Source organism: Vanacampus margaritifer, chromosome 17 (genome assembly GCF_051991255.1).
Source record: "Vanacampus margaritifer isolate UIUO_Vmar chromosome 17, RoL_Vmar_1.0, whole genome shotgun sequence".
In the NCBI taxonomy this organism is placed as follows: Eukaryota; Metazoa; Chordata; class Actinopteri; order Syngnathiformes; family Syngnathidae; genus Vanacampus; species Vanacampus margaritifer.
In genome coordinates, this window is record NC_135448.1 from 3,837,617 (window position 1) to 3,852,674 (window position 15,058).

The window sequence follows — 15,058 nt, forward strand, 5'->3', positions numbered from 1 at the left end:
CTCAATACAGTTGACCACATGTTCCCCTTCTCACAATGATGTTAAACAGAGATCAGATAAGAGTTGAGTTGCCTTTCAGAGCAGACCTGCTGGCGCCGGTAGTAAACAAAGGGATCTAATTAACACATTCGCTTTCCCCCACCATAAACTCTGTAGGAGAGAACAAAGAGAATCAACCCCCTCACATCATTTGAATTCTCACACGAAACTATACTGAGTAAATCAAAGCAATTTTGTCCAATTCTAAATAGTTATAACTAAATCAAAACAGTTATAATTAAATTGAAACAGAATATTTACTTCATTATTTAGGAATCGTCAATAGTTTTTAAGATAATTTAGAAGGTGTATGTAAATGATTAACAAACTATTTGGATATACACTATAGAGAGTTCTCAAGTTCTGTTCTTACGCTGGCGATGTAACCCAAATTTCGACTTAAGTCATCTTTCCCCATTTAAGTCGTTATATATATATCAAAATACTTTGGACTGTAATTTTTCCGCACGGACATTCATTGCTGACAGACGGCAGCCATTTTAGTGAGAGTTGTTGAACTGGCTGCAATTGTGTCATCCATCATGCCAATCTGTCCAAATAGTAGACCTTGAGAAAATCTTAAAAGGTGAATGAAAAGAGGAATGTCTCAAAAAATTTTGTGCCAAAACATGTCATGCAATATTTTGCATTATTGCGTGTTATATGTAATTAGAGAATGAACAGCAATATTTAGTCTGATATACGTATTAATATGTTATTTGTTATAATATGCGCCAGTTAGTGTTTTGTCTGTCACAAATGTTTCATTCAAAAGAACAAATCTTTTGAGTGAACGTGACTGAATGGATCACTTCCTAAAGGGATTTGTTCTGTTCTCAGTTAATTTCAAAAGGAAATGCAGAGTCTGTCATTCACAACCAATCAACAGCCTGCGTCAGGTAGGGGAGGTACTTTACTGAACAAACTGCCATTAGCGTTCATAAATGACTCAGCGAATGAATGTACTGCTGTTCTCGTTCGTGTACAAGTCAGTGAGTGAACGTACTGTCATTCTCGTTTGCAAACAAGAACGATATTACTCTATCAGTAGCTATTTCAGTACTGTAGTAATTCACGATTCGATAAGGAACAACTCTGCGAAACACTCCTTGTTTCCTCCTCGCCTCAGCTTTCTTTGGCATCCGTTTCTCCAAGCTAACGCCTAATGTGGCATCCATCCAAGAAGGGTGAATTCTTCGGTGAACGAATGTTTTGAACTGATCTTTTAAAATAACTATTTTTAATGATTCAGTACACTTAAAGTATAACTCAACACTTAAACAACTTTAAACAACCCTGCACAAAACAGCACAATGATGACATACAACAGACTTCAAAGTTGCACATGTGGCGGAGGGCATGACATCATGGACACACTAACCGGCAGATGGAGCCTAATCAAAGCAAGCAAATCCATCATAGGAAAGAAGAGGGTTTAGGAAGGCCAACGACAGATAATAGGGTGCAGTGTATAATCATATATGTGTATAGCGTATGTCTGTGGAATGTCCACGCTGGCAACTGAAAGAGGAATAAAATTGAAGACAGATTTAATGTAAGAAAAAACACCTTTGCAAAAATGATTTTATCTATCAGAGATCTCTGGACACTTAAACTGCCTCTAATTCATCACTTAAACAGGTGGGATTCAGAGCGCCGAAATGTGTCTCTTCCGCGTGTACAATGGCTTCTTATAGTTAAAAGACCTCCTCTCTTTTATTTGTAGACAAAACATATCTCTGGGTACTTTTCCATGAGCGATGGCGAAAACAGAGTCAGGAGTGCGTGTTCGAAAACAGATTCTGTTCTCAAGGACTAAATGTGTTTTTGCACAAAACACTGAGAAGGAACTTTTTTAGACTAAATAGTATGTCCCAGCTTAAGGTCAAATTATACCGAAATCAACACCACCTGCTCTGCACAGGACACAAAACATTTCGACAAGGTTAATATAAAGAATTAAAATGTTAATAATGTGTAACAATGGTTAATATATGAAATGAAGAATTAAAAATGTTATAATATCTATCAGTCCCCCCTTTGGGCTTAAATAAAGCCCAATAACTAAATATTTAAACATTTTTACACAAAGATTCCAGCAGGATTTGCATCATCGCAATGGCAGGTGCAACAGTAGAATAAAAGAAAAAAACATTCTTTTTAGCAGGAGAGGAGGTCAGTCATATGTCAAAACAATGTGATTCATTAAAAGATTTTTTCAGTAAAATAAGCATATCATATATGAAGACAATGTGTTGTGATTATGTTAAAGAATTGTGGTGGGGGATCCCAAAAATAGCAAATTGGCATGACAGTCAGTATGAGAAAGAGTGTCATTATGTACGTGCAATTGGAGACGCGATTGAAGACTTGTCGTTTGGGCTAGGGAAGTTTTTGTTGACGTTTGTCAGTTCCGTTTTCGTTCTTGCATTTGTTTTTTTAAACCGAGTCCTTCAGCTTTGCGATTGGCTGGCAACCTGTTCAGGTTGCACCCCGCCTACTGCCTGAAGCCAGTTGGGATAGGCTCCAGTACCCTCACAATCCTTGTGAGGACAAGCGGTCAAGGGAATGGATGGATGGATCCTTCAGCCCACATCAACTGCCAGTGATGCAGGGATTGATCACTGGGATTTGTTTTCCCAAGGTGTGACTCATTCTTTGTGAAACGCCCCGGAAAAGGGACACATTCCTCCTATCTCCATTGGGTAATCCTTAGATCGTCTGGTGGAAACTGGAAGCGGTTGAATGGCCTCTCAGCTGGCACGTCTGGTGGCTCGCTCCTGAAGGTGGGGGTTGAGCAGAAGGCGGACCCCCGGCCGGTCTGATAGGCAAGATGTGGAATCAGGTGCCCCGTGGACTGGACCAGATTGACCATTCCATCACCTCATCTGGGTGCAGGACATTTTCATTAGTCACTAATAAACATTTATTCACATCCCTTCTTTTTGAAAGAGCATTTTGGTAGTGTTATTAGTTAGGAGTTAGTAAATGTTAGTAAAGTTCTGTGGGAAAAAATTTGTTTGTTGTGGCATTCAATTAGGATCCAGCCTTTGGCTGACTTTTAATGACCTGAGCACATTCATAAATGCAAAAAACCGTAGCCAGTTCAAATCTGACGAGGCCAATTTTGTTTACAGAATATAATGATTATTGAAATGTTTTATTATAATATTTACTGTTATAGATATGGCATAAATGTGCTTTCAGCCTTTAAATAAATGCAACTTTCGGCAACAAATAAAATCAAAAAATAACATCTAACCCCAGGGCCCCAGGGAAAAATAGAAATGGAACATATTCACCTTATTTTCGCCGTCTCTGCCAAAACTTACTCCTTCTCCATGGTCAAGGAAATCCCCAATTGTCCTCCTGTAAAATTCATTCTCACGGACTATCTATAATTATCACATTAAGACTAACTTTTAATTTTATCTTTATTTTAATTCAACATGGACTGTTTGTGTCCTTCGCGACGATATACCCAGACTGACCAATAATTCCCCCATCTGAAAAAAATCGACTTAGAGATTTTTTCAAACTCTAATAGTTCTGCAGTAAATAAATTTTGCTTGCTTTTTGTTTAAAAAGGGGTACAATTTTATATTTAACCAGTAAATTCAACAATGCGTCCCAAGCAACTATTTAAATTTCAAAAGAGAATTTGGAAAATATATCTTATCTTTATTCACATTAGCTGTTTTCAATTTCTGAAACCACACAAATTTACCTGTATTATCTTTTGTACTATAAAAATATTGTAGCTTAAGCCAATGAATTTTACAAAGAATCTCAGTTTTCAGCCAATCCATCAATTATTATTAATACATAAAGTTGCCCTTAATTCTAATATTTTACCATTAAGCTTGCTAGTCCCCCTTGTTGATGTTTGTCCAAAAAGCTGACTGTTTTAAAATAGACAGAGATAAACAAATCAGATCAAATCAAAATAAACATCAAAAGTTTTAAAATATAATAAATCTGTGTGTATAGAGTGTTGTCAATCAGTTCGTTATATTTACGAAATGTTTTACTGTAAATGTTATCACCTTATATATGTCAAAAATATAGAGTGCAGTGTAAACAGTCAGTATCACATCATATGGTCTGGTATCACTAACTCAAGGAAACATTGTTGGTGGGGGCTGAGTCACCAGCGTAGTGCAACAGTTTTTTCACAGGACAGTTCAGGATGCAGGAATGCATTAAGGAAGCATTGGAGCAGTTTTTTCATTTAAGACTTTTGCATGTGAGTTCAAGGTGCAGTCATTGTGGAAACTTTCCACCAGGTGGCGCCAGGAACCTCTGCTCTCCATCAGGTGGCAGCCCGAGCAGGTGGAGTCAGGTATATTTTTGTGATGATGGCCGCATCACGGCCCTTGGCTGGTGGTAGCAGTAAGCATTTTCTTTGTTGGTGGGCGTTTTGTTTTGATGAGATCTGTGTCCCGCTTGTATCGGTCCAGTTGACCTTGTTTTGAAATAATGACCCCGACCAATGACCCTCACTCGACTGAAAACATTAAAATCTGCCCCAACAGTATTTAGGTTATAACATGTCAGTAAATATTAAAAAACAAAATCTTCCTTTATTTCAAAAAAATTCAAAAAATAAAAAATAAAAAATAAATATAATTAACACAATGAAAGTTTACAATTTTAAATAATTGCTAATTATATGTCAATATTTGTTATGGTTTACAATATTTAATTTAATATGTTTTGCATATCTTCATAAATAATATTTAGGATGAGATTGGGACAGATATACTCTAACAATTTACAAATATAATACCGAATCAATTAATAAGTGTGTAGTTTTCAATTAATATCTCTCAATGGAGGCCGCAGCCCGTAAAGTCAGCCTTTGGTCGAACATCAAGGTAGAAATTATTTTTAATTACATAGCACCTCAAATTATGTCAAAAATGTTATCCTCCCAGATGGCTCCTCATGGAACGGTCCAATCTTCCAGGGTATCCTACTCCAATTCTGAAATGAAATGTCAAATTCAAAGGTTAAATATATTCAGGAGACATTACAAAAAATTAAATATATATTTTCTCATTAAACTTCAAAAGCAGATTTAATTAACGCACATACCAACGCAACAATGACACATTGAACAACGTGTCTTTTATTGAAAAAATTGTAATTGCCTATTTGTAAAGGTTCCAAGGCTGTTACTATTTTTAATTTTGGAAAAAGGGTGACATCTGGCGGTCAGCCAGAGTCATAGCAACTACAATCAGTCTTAAAGTTTTTTGTTCAATAAGCGTATGAAATGCATCGAAATTTTACAATATCTTAAAACTATACCTCTCTATGTTATTTGTGTATTAATATTCGTTCGTTTTATATCAAACATAATTTTAAATATGACGTATTTGCACTCGTGAAGCCAGATTAAGTATTCAACATTAGTGCTTAAGAAATTTATATAAGGGGCTTATAAAATCAGTTACGGCAACAATTTATGTAATGTCGTTCAATTATTTAACGCAGACGCTTGCGGTTTTAGCGTTAGAAATTTTATTAGTAATTTTACCGTCTAATTAATTTATCCCGTTTAGCGTTTATTAACCATTTTCATTTATTTTATCACGTAAATTTGTATTATACAGCTGTTTTATTTGCAAAGCAACATTTCAGCATTAATCATTATTTAATACACTTTTCTTAAAGCTACGTCCGGGAATTTCCTCTATATAAAATACATATAGCTCCAACACTCTTTCAATCAGCGGTCGGCGTTCACACACATCCACAGCCAAACTGCCGCCCCCAAAACCACCGAACAAATGACACATCTCATTCGAATAAACTAACCTTTTCCACAATAAATTCAAGTCCCGTAGTTCAATATTAAATACATTTTATATCACTATTCGACGGTCGATTATATAACCTAGAAGCTTTAGTTACGTCTAGCGGAAAATCATTTAGTCCTTCAGAATAAAAGCGCACCGTAGCCCCAACATTATTACTTTATTAAAGTTATATAAATGGTTATAACTTCACAAAAATAAAGCTAAAGCTAGTATTCTAGCATTATTCATCATCTTATCCAAAAATACACGATTATGTCTCGCTTTTGTTCCACTCGAAGAAACCACAAATACAACCCGTACTTTACGTCGAACGCCCGGCGGCGCAAGCCTCAACGTCCCCCATCAATAAAATTAATTTACCGTATATTATAACGGCGCCAAAAGATTTATTCCACTGCAATCGTGAACCCAGTCGTGCAATTCTTTTTTATCTCTTGCCCTTGTTCCGTAGGTAAAAACCCCTTTAACAACTGCGCATGCGCTCTCACTTGTTTCATAGCGTCATCATGTTCTTGCTTAATGGAAACTCATTTGGGTCAAACAATTCTGTTTCGCGATCAAAAAGAGCGTCCTTAATTTCTATTAATTATTGACTCCCGTATCTTATAACTTATTATATTATATTTTAGTTAAGTCGTATTAACATTTATAAATCAAGTGACGTCTCACTTATAACAGAATTAGTCAACAACATATCTCATCGCGGTCCCTTTAACGTCTGACTATTCTACCAAATACCAAACATACAAATAACACACAACAAATATCATGATCTCCCCTCAAAATAATAAATACTGCTTTTAATCAATCACGAAGCAGTCTCTCGACTAATATAGCCTGTCTGTTCACAATTATTCAATTCAATTGTGCAGAAACCCCTCGTAACATTACGTACCAATCTCTGGTAATATATTCTCATCTGCGCATTCATATTTCTGTTGTCTTTCAGCTGAACAGACTTGTCCATGAATAGCCATATTCAATCATCCAAGGACCTCGCGATTGATCTCAAAACGGCGTATCAACTCCGCTTATTGCCAACCTGACTACCAAAGCTGAATAAATAAATGTTCAAGGATCTTTACGAAGTCAATCAGGGCAGTACTATTCCGCTGTCTCAGTCGTAGTATTTCCGAAATTTTATCCAAGAACCTCTCGTTTGCGTAAACAAACTGCGTTCCTTGCACAAAGACCTCTAAGAACCAATCATCTAAGTGCCTCCCGTCTGCGTGAACAAGACTGTTTTCCTCTTCAGCTTCTATTTTATACAAGGAATATATGTCAATCTTCCAAGCATCTCTCGTCTTGTAAAAACACAAAATGTTCCTCAAAACTGACTACAAAACGATTGCGTACAATTCAATGTGACAGCATTTTATAAATAATGCTACGTCACCACATGTGTATACTTTAAATACCGTGGTAAAATCCGAAATCTGGGACCTCGTGTCCAACCAAACGACTTCAAAATTTATCACAATTTTTCTTACATAAATTCCATCTTCAATATAATTTTGCAAGACGAATTTACTAGCCGCAGCGTTCTCAAACAGACAGAACTCTTAAAACGTGGATAAAGTGTCCACTTACCGTAATTAATGTGGCCGGGAGTTCCATTCGTCTGTGAACGCACCGCTGCAAAACGTCGTTCTACGTCGGGTCAACCATTTTGAAAGAGGAATAAAATTATTTGTCCTCTTTGCGTGTTCCGAAACTTGAAGACAGATTTAATGTAAGAAAAAACACCTTTGCAAAAATGATTTTATCTATCAGAGATCTCTGGACACTTAAACTGCCTCTAATTCATCACTTAAACAGGTGGGATTCAGAGCGTCGAAATGTGTCTCTTCCGCGTGTACAATGGCTTCTTATAGTTAAAAGACCTCCTCTCTTTTATTTGTAGACAAAACATATCTCTGGGTACTTTTCCATGAGCGATGGCGAAAACAGAGTCAGGAGTGCGTGTTCGAAAACAGATTCTGTTCTCAAGGACTAAATGTGTTTTCACACTAAACGCTGAGAAGGAACTTTTTTAGACTAAATAGTATGTCCCATCTTAAGGTCAAATTATACCGAAATCAACACCACCTGCTCTGCACAGGACACAAAACATTTAGACAAGGTTAATATAAAGAATTAAAATGTTAATAATGTGTAACAATGGTTAATATATGAAATGAAGAATTAAAAATGTTATAATATCTATCACAACCTCAAAGCATATCATCTCACTGCCATGGAAACAGCCTCGACCAGCCTAATCAGGAACATGAGGCACAGGAGAAAGAAGTGGGATAAAGAAAAGCGTCTGACAGCGTCACTTCCAGGTCCAGGTCACAATTGTTTTGGGAACAGGCCGACAGTAATTCTTCAAGACGATTCACCAACATTTTCATGTTATTACCCAGTTTGCGCAGTGACTCAGAGAGAGTCACATCCAGTCTGCGATTGAGTTCACTCGTCGCCTGAGTCTGAGTGTTGCTCATCCCACACCATCCCAAAAGAACAGCAGCTTTTTTCACTTCCAATAGAATTTTTTCCCCATTTTCTTAATTTTACGTTAAATCAGGAAACTGCCAGCACCAGACAGTAGAATACTTGTTTTGATAATTCCAATACATCTTGAATGGACAGAAAACAGTCACACCAGCTTCCATTTGTTCCAGGAATCCAAGTTGTACCCAGCAGTAAACATCCCTTCAGGGCAAGCCAGCATACCTTTACCAACTCTTCTCGTTGAGAAATATTTTTTTAAGAGAGAGAGAGACCAGCTAACCAACTCCGTGGTTAGATTTTCAGAAGAAATGCAGCAATATGCTGGAGTGATTGTTAAAACACAAGACTACACGGCACAGCAAGCAGGAAGATAAGAAGAGGGAGAGGAGCCAAGAAGAAAAGATAATGTGATTCTCCTTATCACCGGTCTGTCCTTTGAGATTTTAAAGTTGTTTTCAATGGGATGTGAGTTGGGGGAAGACTGAGATTAGGTTGCGTGCACATAATGTGGAGGTCTCTAAAGGCTGTGCAAATTTCTTCAGTTAACTCCATTAATGCCATGGTAGTTGAGTGATTGGAGCGAAACCCATATTAGCTGATGCTTTTTATTTTTTTTTATTTATCTATGAATTTATTTAATCTTGTGGCATACAATTTTTCCAATATTTTAGACAGCTGTGGGAGTAGAGATATAGATCTGTAATTCAAAAAATCATTTTAAAGAGTGAGACTACTTTTGCTATTTTCATTTGTTCTGGGAAATTTCCTGTTAATAAATGATAAATTACGGATATAGGTGGAAGGCTCTATAATCACGTCTATGATGGGGTGTTGCCTTTTTGGACGAATTAATAATTTGAACGGCGCTTGAGGAGGTCGGAATTCCCTCAATCGCCTATGGGGCACCACTTTCTATTTACTTTCACTTTTGGAGAAACACAACAAATAAAATCCAAATCCTAATCTATTCATTCATGATCTGAAGTCGCCACATTCAATAATCGTGGTTCTTTGTATTAAAGAATTACTAATCCACTCTGACACAAGCATGATTGAGACGGAATTAAATTTAGAAAAACATACATTTATTCACTACGGTTACACATGTCGAATCAAAACTATGGGGCCATTATTGTAGCAAAACTATTTACAAATGTGTATTTCGATCCACAAATATGTAAAAATAATTTGTACTCATAACTGAAGTCACAAATGCATAACGAGAATCCACAAATATGTGACTGAAGTCACAAATGTGTAAAAATAATCTATGAATGTGTAACTGAAGTCAAAAATACGTAATGAGAATCTACAAATGTGTAAACTGATTTGTATACGTAAACAAAGTGTTGTATGAGTAAATACAGCTGACCTGTAAAAACCGGGCCTCTTCATTGGCTGTATTCTTACATGTGACTTTTGCTACAGTCGGGAGTGCACAAATGTGTGTGTGGAGAGTTATGTCTGGCTCCGTAGCTTACTCCTTCCGACCACCAGGGGACGCTAGCACCAATAATACATATTGTCCATGCTGGCTGCAATCTTGTTGACATCGACGGAGTTTGTTTTATTTTGTGTTTTAGAGATCGGGGAAATGGATGCATCTTCTAGCCACCCATGGGTAAGTACCATTTATTTTACATTGTTTAAATTGGAATAAAGAATAAAAATAATAAGAAGGAAATGGTAACATTGATGAAGTTAGTGTAAAAAAAAAAAAAGAATGATGCTTCGATCACACAGCTGTTAATGAGACACCATGAGCGTTTTGACTTACTTTATTGCATTAGCATATTATTTAGGTTGTCTTAGACGACATGTACCTGCTTATGTAGCCACATCTAAATCTTCCTCCTGCAGTCGAACCATCGCCACCAGATGTTGCTAATCAGCTATGAAAAATTGCAAATTCTTCACAAATATGTTTAAATAGTGACATAGTGATTACAATTGCCACCATGTTTTTCGATTTGGTGAAACACTGCTGTCTGTTGTAAATATGATTTAGATTGGTGTGTTTCAATGACTTTCCCAGATTGTCTTTTTTTAGTGCATTTGTCTGTATTACACTGTGCAGTGCATTTCAAACCAAAATATCCTCCTTTACCAAGACTAATTGACCTAATGATGGCTCATGGCTCATATCTTTCCTTATCAGTGTTAGGTGTCATATGACTGAGGTCTGCTAACCAACTGTTGAACATTTGGATTTAATGTCAAATTAAATGTATTCCCAAATTAATGCCAAATTATTGCCTGTTTTACAGATTGTCCTTCGTCACAATATCCTTGAGAGGCTAAAGTCTCGTCTGCAACATATTCTAGACCACAGACCATTGGATTTGGACCGTATGGAATTTGTGTGTGTTCAAGACCTGGTGTTTTGTAGTGTCAACTTAAGTTACCTGAACATTCCAGTGTGCATCATGGACACACTATCTGAACTGATTAGCCTGATCAGGGCCGAAAGGGATCATGTTCATGAGTTGGAATCAAATTATGAAATAGAAGTTGTTAAAGGGGACACAGGATGTCCAAAGTTTTGTTTCAGCTCAGAATATCTTCAGCATCTTTTTGAAATTCCATTGTCTGTAACAACTATTGCAAGTCTGTTGGGAGTGTCAAGACATACAATCCACAGAAGACTGTCTGAAAAACAATACATTAGTTACTTCACTGTACAGTAAAATGAATGATGAAGATTTGGATGCCATGGTTGCTGACATAAACCAGAGAATGCCACACTCCGGGTATCGATTGGTCAAGGGAGCGCTGAAATCCTGAGGACACCTTGTCCAGTGGGACCGTGTGAGGGCTACCATGCACAGAGTCGACACTTTAGGTGAGTTGACAAGACTTACTTCAATGGGCTGTATTGTGAGACGCACATATTCAGTCCCTTGCCCAAGATCCCTTGTGCATATCGATACGAACCACAAGTTGATTAGGTAAGACACATTTTGATTGTACCATGAAGAGCATTGTTCATTTTTCAGTCTAAAATGTAAAGATAAAAGTGTTGATAAAATGTTGCTCAACATTGCTAACTTTACAGATGCATACTGATTTCATTTCATATTTCATACATCCCTATTGCTCCAGTTTGATTGTTGTTGAACAATTCAACAAAATGGTAATTGATGATAGGTCTGAAAGTGAGTGCAAATTGTTTGACTAAATAAGTGTCCTGTGACTAGCTAGCCCCAAGTCCCATGTGTACTACGCCCCTCACCCAAAGCCAGCTGTGATTGATTCCAGCTCACCTGTTACTCTACTCTAGTGAGTATCCTGTACAAAAAAAATGGATGTTGAAATTGATTAACTACGCACACGCACTCGCACGCACACAAATAAAAAAAACTGCATTGAACAGTAAGGCTTGGTTTCTCAATTCAATGCAGACGCAAGTCGTTAGAGCCTACAATCTGGCTTTTTTTTTTTGCATCTTGTGCTCATTAAATGTTTAAGGTGATCATTATATATTGTTATGACTACAATAATTGTGAGGAATCAACCTATGTGAAGAATTTTCTGCTACTTTTACAGGATTGAGAGACTTTGGAGAGATGTGTACATGGCAATGACAAATGTCTTCTACAGTGTTCTTCACACTTTTGAAGCTGAAGGGTATCTTGATCTGTCCAGCGAGCTACATCTGTTTTATTGCCACTATGTATTCATTCCACGGCTCCAGGCCTCCCTTGATATGTTCCGTGTTAGTTGGGACAACCATTCTTTGAAATCAGAGCAGAACATGTCACCTAACCAACTTTGGGAAATAGGACAACTGCAGTGTCGAGTACCTGACCCTAAAATCCCAAATGTATGTAAAATCTGTGGTCCCAGCTATTAACTAATTGTTTAGCGCTACAAACACATGAAACATTAATTTGGATTTGAAAGACTTTTACTTTTCCCCCTGCCAGTGTGAGCTGTGTTATAATGGAAAGCTTTCTTTCTTGAGTTAGTTTCTAACCATAACACACTTCATGTCAAAAAGTCGGCCATCCTGTTACTATCGCAACCATTGACATGCAAATTAATTATTAAACACACACACACAAAAAAAAAATGTCAAGCATAACAAGCAGAGCATTGTGTTCTCCATGTTACAGCAAAATTCTTGTTTAAATAGGAGCTGCACATGCCAGAAATTGAGTAGGAGTCCAGGTGGCCTTAATACAGACCAGAGACCTGGGATCCATGTGCCAGTACTTGTGAGCCCACTGGATGAACCGGAAATGGAGCACCTCAAAAGATCCATAGATCCTCAGACTGTCATGGAATGGACATTTACATCAACACAGTTGAATGTGTGCAGGGCATCATAAACACCAGATAATGCTTCCCTTTTGATTAGCAGCCAGCCATAAGAGGTTAGTTTTGGCTATTAATGACCAGCGGACTTTACACCCAACTGCTTATGTGCATTTTGTGACATACTTGTAGGACATGTGCTTGTCTTGATACGGTAACTTTGTGAGTCTACACAAGCCAGTAAAATTAGAAAAAAATTGAAATAAATGCACAGAGATCAATTATTTCCCCTTTCAGCACTTTATTGCCAACATTGAACAACCCAAGAGTGGTAAAAAGGTCCTGAAAAAATGTTACTTGAACGATAGTGGTCTGGACAGCGTTATTTGAAACTAAGAATTGTGGTTTAAAAACAAACAAAAAAAAACAGATTTCTGAAAAGACAACTAAAAATGTAGCCTACCAGTGCCACTAAAAATATCGAGCAATTATAAATCACTTATGACAGGAAGTAAACCAAGATTAAACAAACTGTCATCAAGAATTTACATGACAACGATAACTACCTTCATATGAACTCTACTGTGTTAAGTGAATCCCAATGTTATAAGACATCATTATGAAATGTAATACACACTGACAACTTTTAAACATTAGTCAGTCTCAAATGTCTTATTTTATCTTCAAATTAGACCAAATCCTGTCTGGCATGTAGTAATGGCAGCAACTAAGTCAGACTCAAAATCTATATATGATGTGTAAAGGTCAGGCAACTTGATAGTTTCAAAGCAGGTTAGGGCCATTGGGAGAGAGCCACTTGTTACCTTCACAATCAGCTTTTTGCTCCCAGCCCACCCAAAACTGCAGCAGATTCTTCAATTGTTTTGAGGAAGCTGTTGAAAAGACAACACATTTTGTGGAAAAATTTAATCACATTCAGGGGAGTTAAAAAACAACAACACACAGACCATGTTCAATGAAACTCCTGAAGTAACCTGTGACCCTTGTGATAGCCTCAACAGAGACATCATCATCACCATCATCATCTGAGTCAATTTAATTTTGTCTTGGGCCTAGTGATGTTTGTAAGAATTATCTGTGAAGACAGTGACTAGTCAAAGGACATATTTTCAAACTTCATACAGAGGTACAAATATAAAATCCATTTTTCAAAAAGAGTAATATATTGCAGGCAAATTTTTAATACCCAAAATAATGTAATGTACCTGGGGAAAATCAGTTTCACTACATCTGCTCTATTGGTGAGAAGAGGGCAAATTCCTGTTTTCTTCAATCCTTTTCGTAACTGCTTCACTTGTTTTGCTGATCGATCCAGAACCTGTGTAGAACAACATTAGAAGTCTGGATTTTAAAAAATAGATACATATTGAAAACAAAGATATGTACTGTACATTAAGGACTTAAGTTTTACCACATGTAGAAGTAGCTATCAATACAAGACAAATTCATTACCTTCCAATTGCAAAAGCCTTACTGATGTTACACATTAAAAGAATATGTAGTTTAAAAAATAAAATAAAAAATTGCCAGACTTACCAGTTGGATTGTTTCACGTATGTCGAGATCAGGACAATCTTCAATAGTAACGTGGCAGTGTCAACTGTTCCGCCAAATAGAATGTGTTTGCTGGGCTGAGGCCAGGGAATGCAGGACCACCATACAGGAAACAATGCCCCATCATTTGTCCTGCCATAAGGAAAAGTTCACTCTCCACCATAACAGCAGAGTTTGCAGGCACCGAGTGGTCTGACTGCCCATCAAAAATCTTGGTGATTGCACCGCTTCCTGATTAAACAATGCATTTACAATGGCTTACACTTAAATGATATAACATTTGAAGGCAAATAATGAATATCTGTTGTAAACCAAATGTGGTACAAGCACTGACCAAGATTTAGGTGGAATCCAGTTCTCAACTTCATCATCATTGTTTACATAACATGCCGGTTAACCCCTACTCCAGCAACATCACCTATGGTAAAATATGGGGATTGATGAAAATATGTCCTTGTACAAGCCAACAACATTCTCCTTTGACATCTTTTACAAATCAAAAGCCAAATTTTCACCTTCAAGCCTGCAAATCAGTGGTGATGCCCACTTAACATTGGTGTGTTTGTAGAAGCTCACATAAGACCTGACCTTCCTGATCTTTCCTCAAATCCACTGCAAAGTGATTCTGTTCAGAACCATTATTATTATGAAATATCTCTTAGTCCTCCAGTCTCACAGCGCAACAACATTTTCAGTAGGTATTGAGTACAGCTCACTATGTACCAAATTATTAAAATAGCACCAAATATATGCAGAATGTAGGCCATCTGGTAAGAATAGCAAAATGGTCACATTACCTTCTGATGTACTTGCTGCGTTGCTGGATTCTGCCCTTGGAGTAAGTGGTCTTAAAGCATCAAAAATGC

General features: G+C 37.1%; 1 long non-coding RNA gene across 1 annotated transcript; it reads right to left on the reverse strand.

The window, feature by feature from the left end:
- Positions 1-13,567: 13,567 nt before the first annotated feature.
- On the reverse strand, positions 13,568-14,547 carry LOC144037493 (uncharacterized). Its single transcript, XR_013288925.1, has 3 exons — positions 14,175-14,547; positions 13,844-13,956; positions 13,568-13,713 (listed from the first exon to the last, which is right to left on the reverse strand). It is a non-coding gene; the product is annotated as an uncharacterized LOC144037493 (long non-coding RNA).
- Between the last annotated feature and the right edge of the window lie 511 nt (positions 14,548-15,058).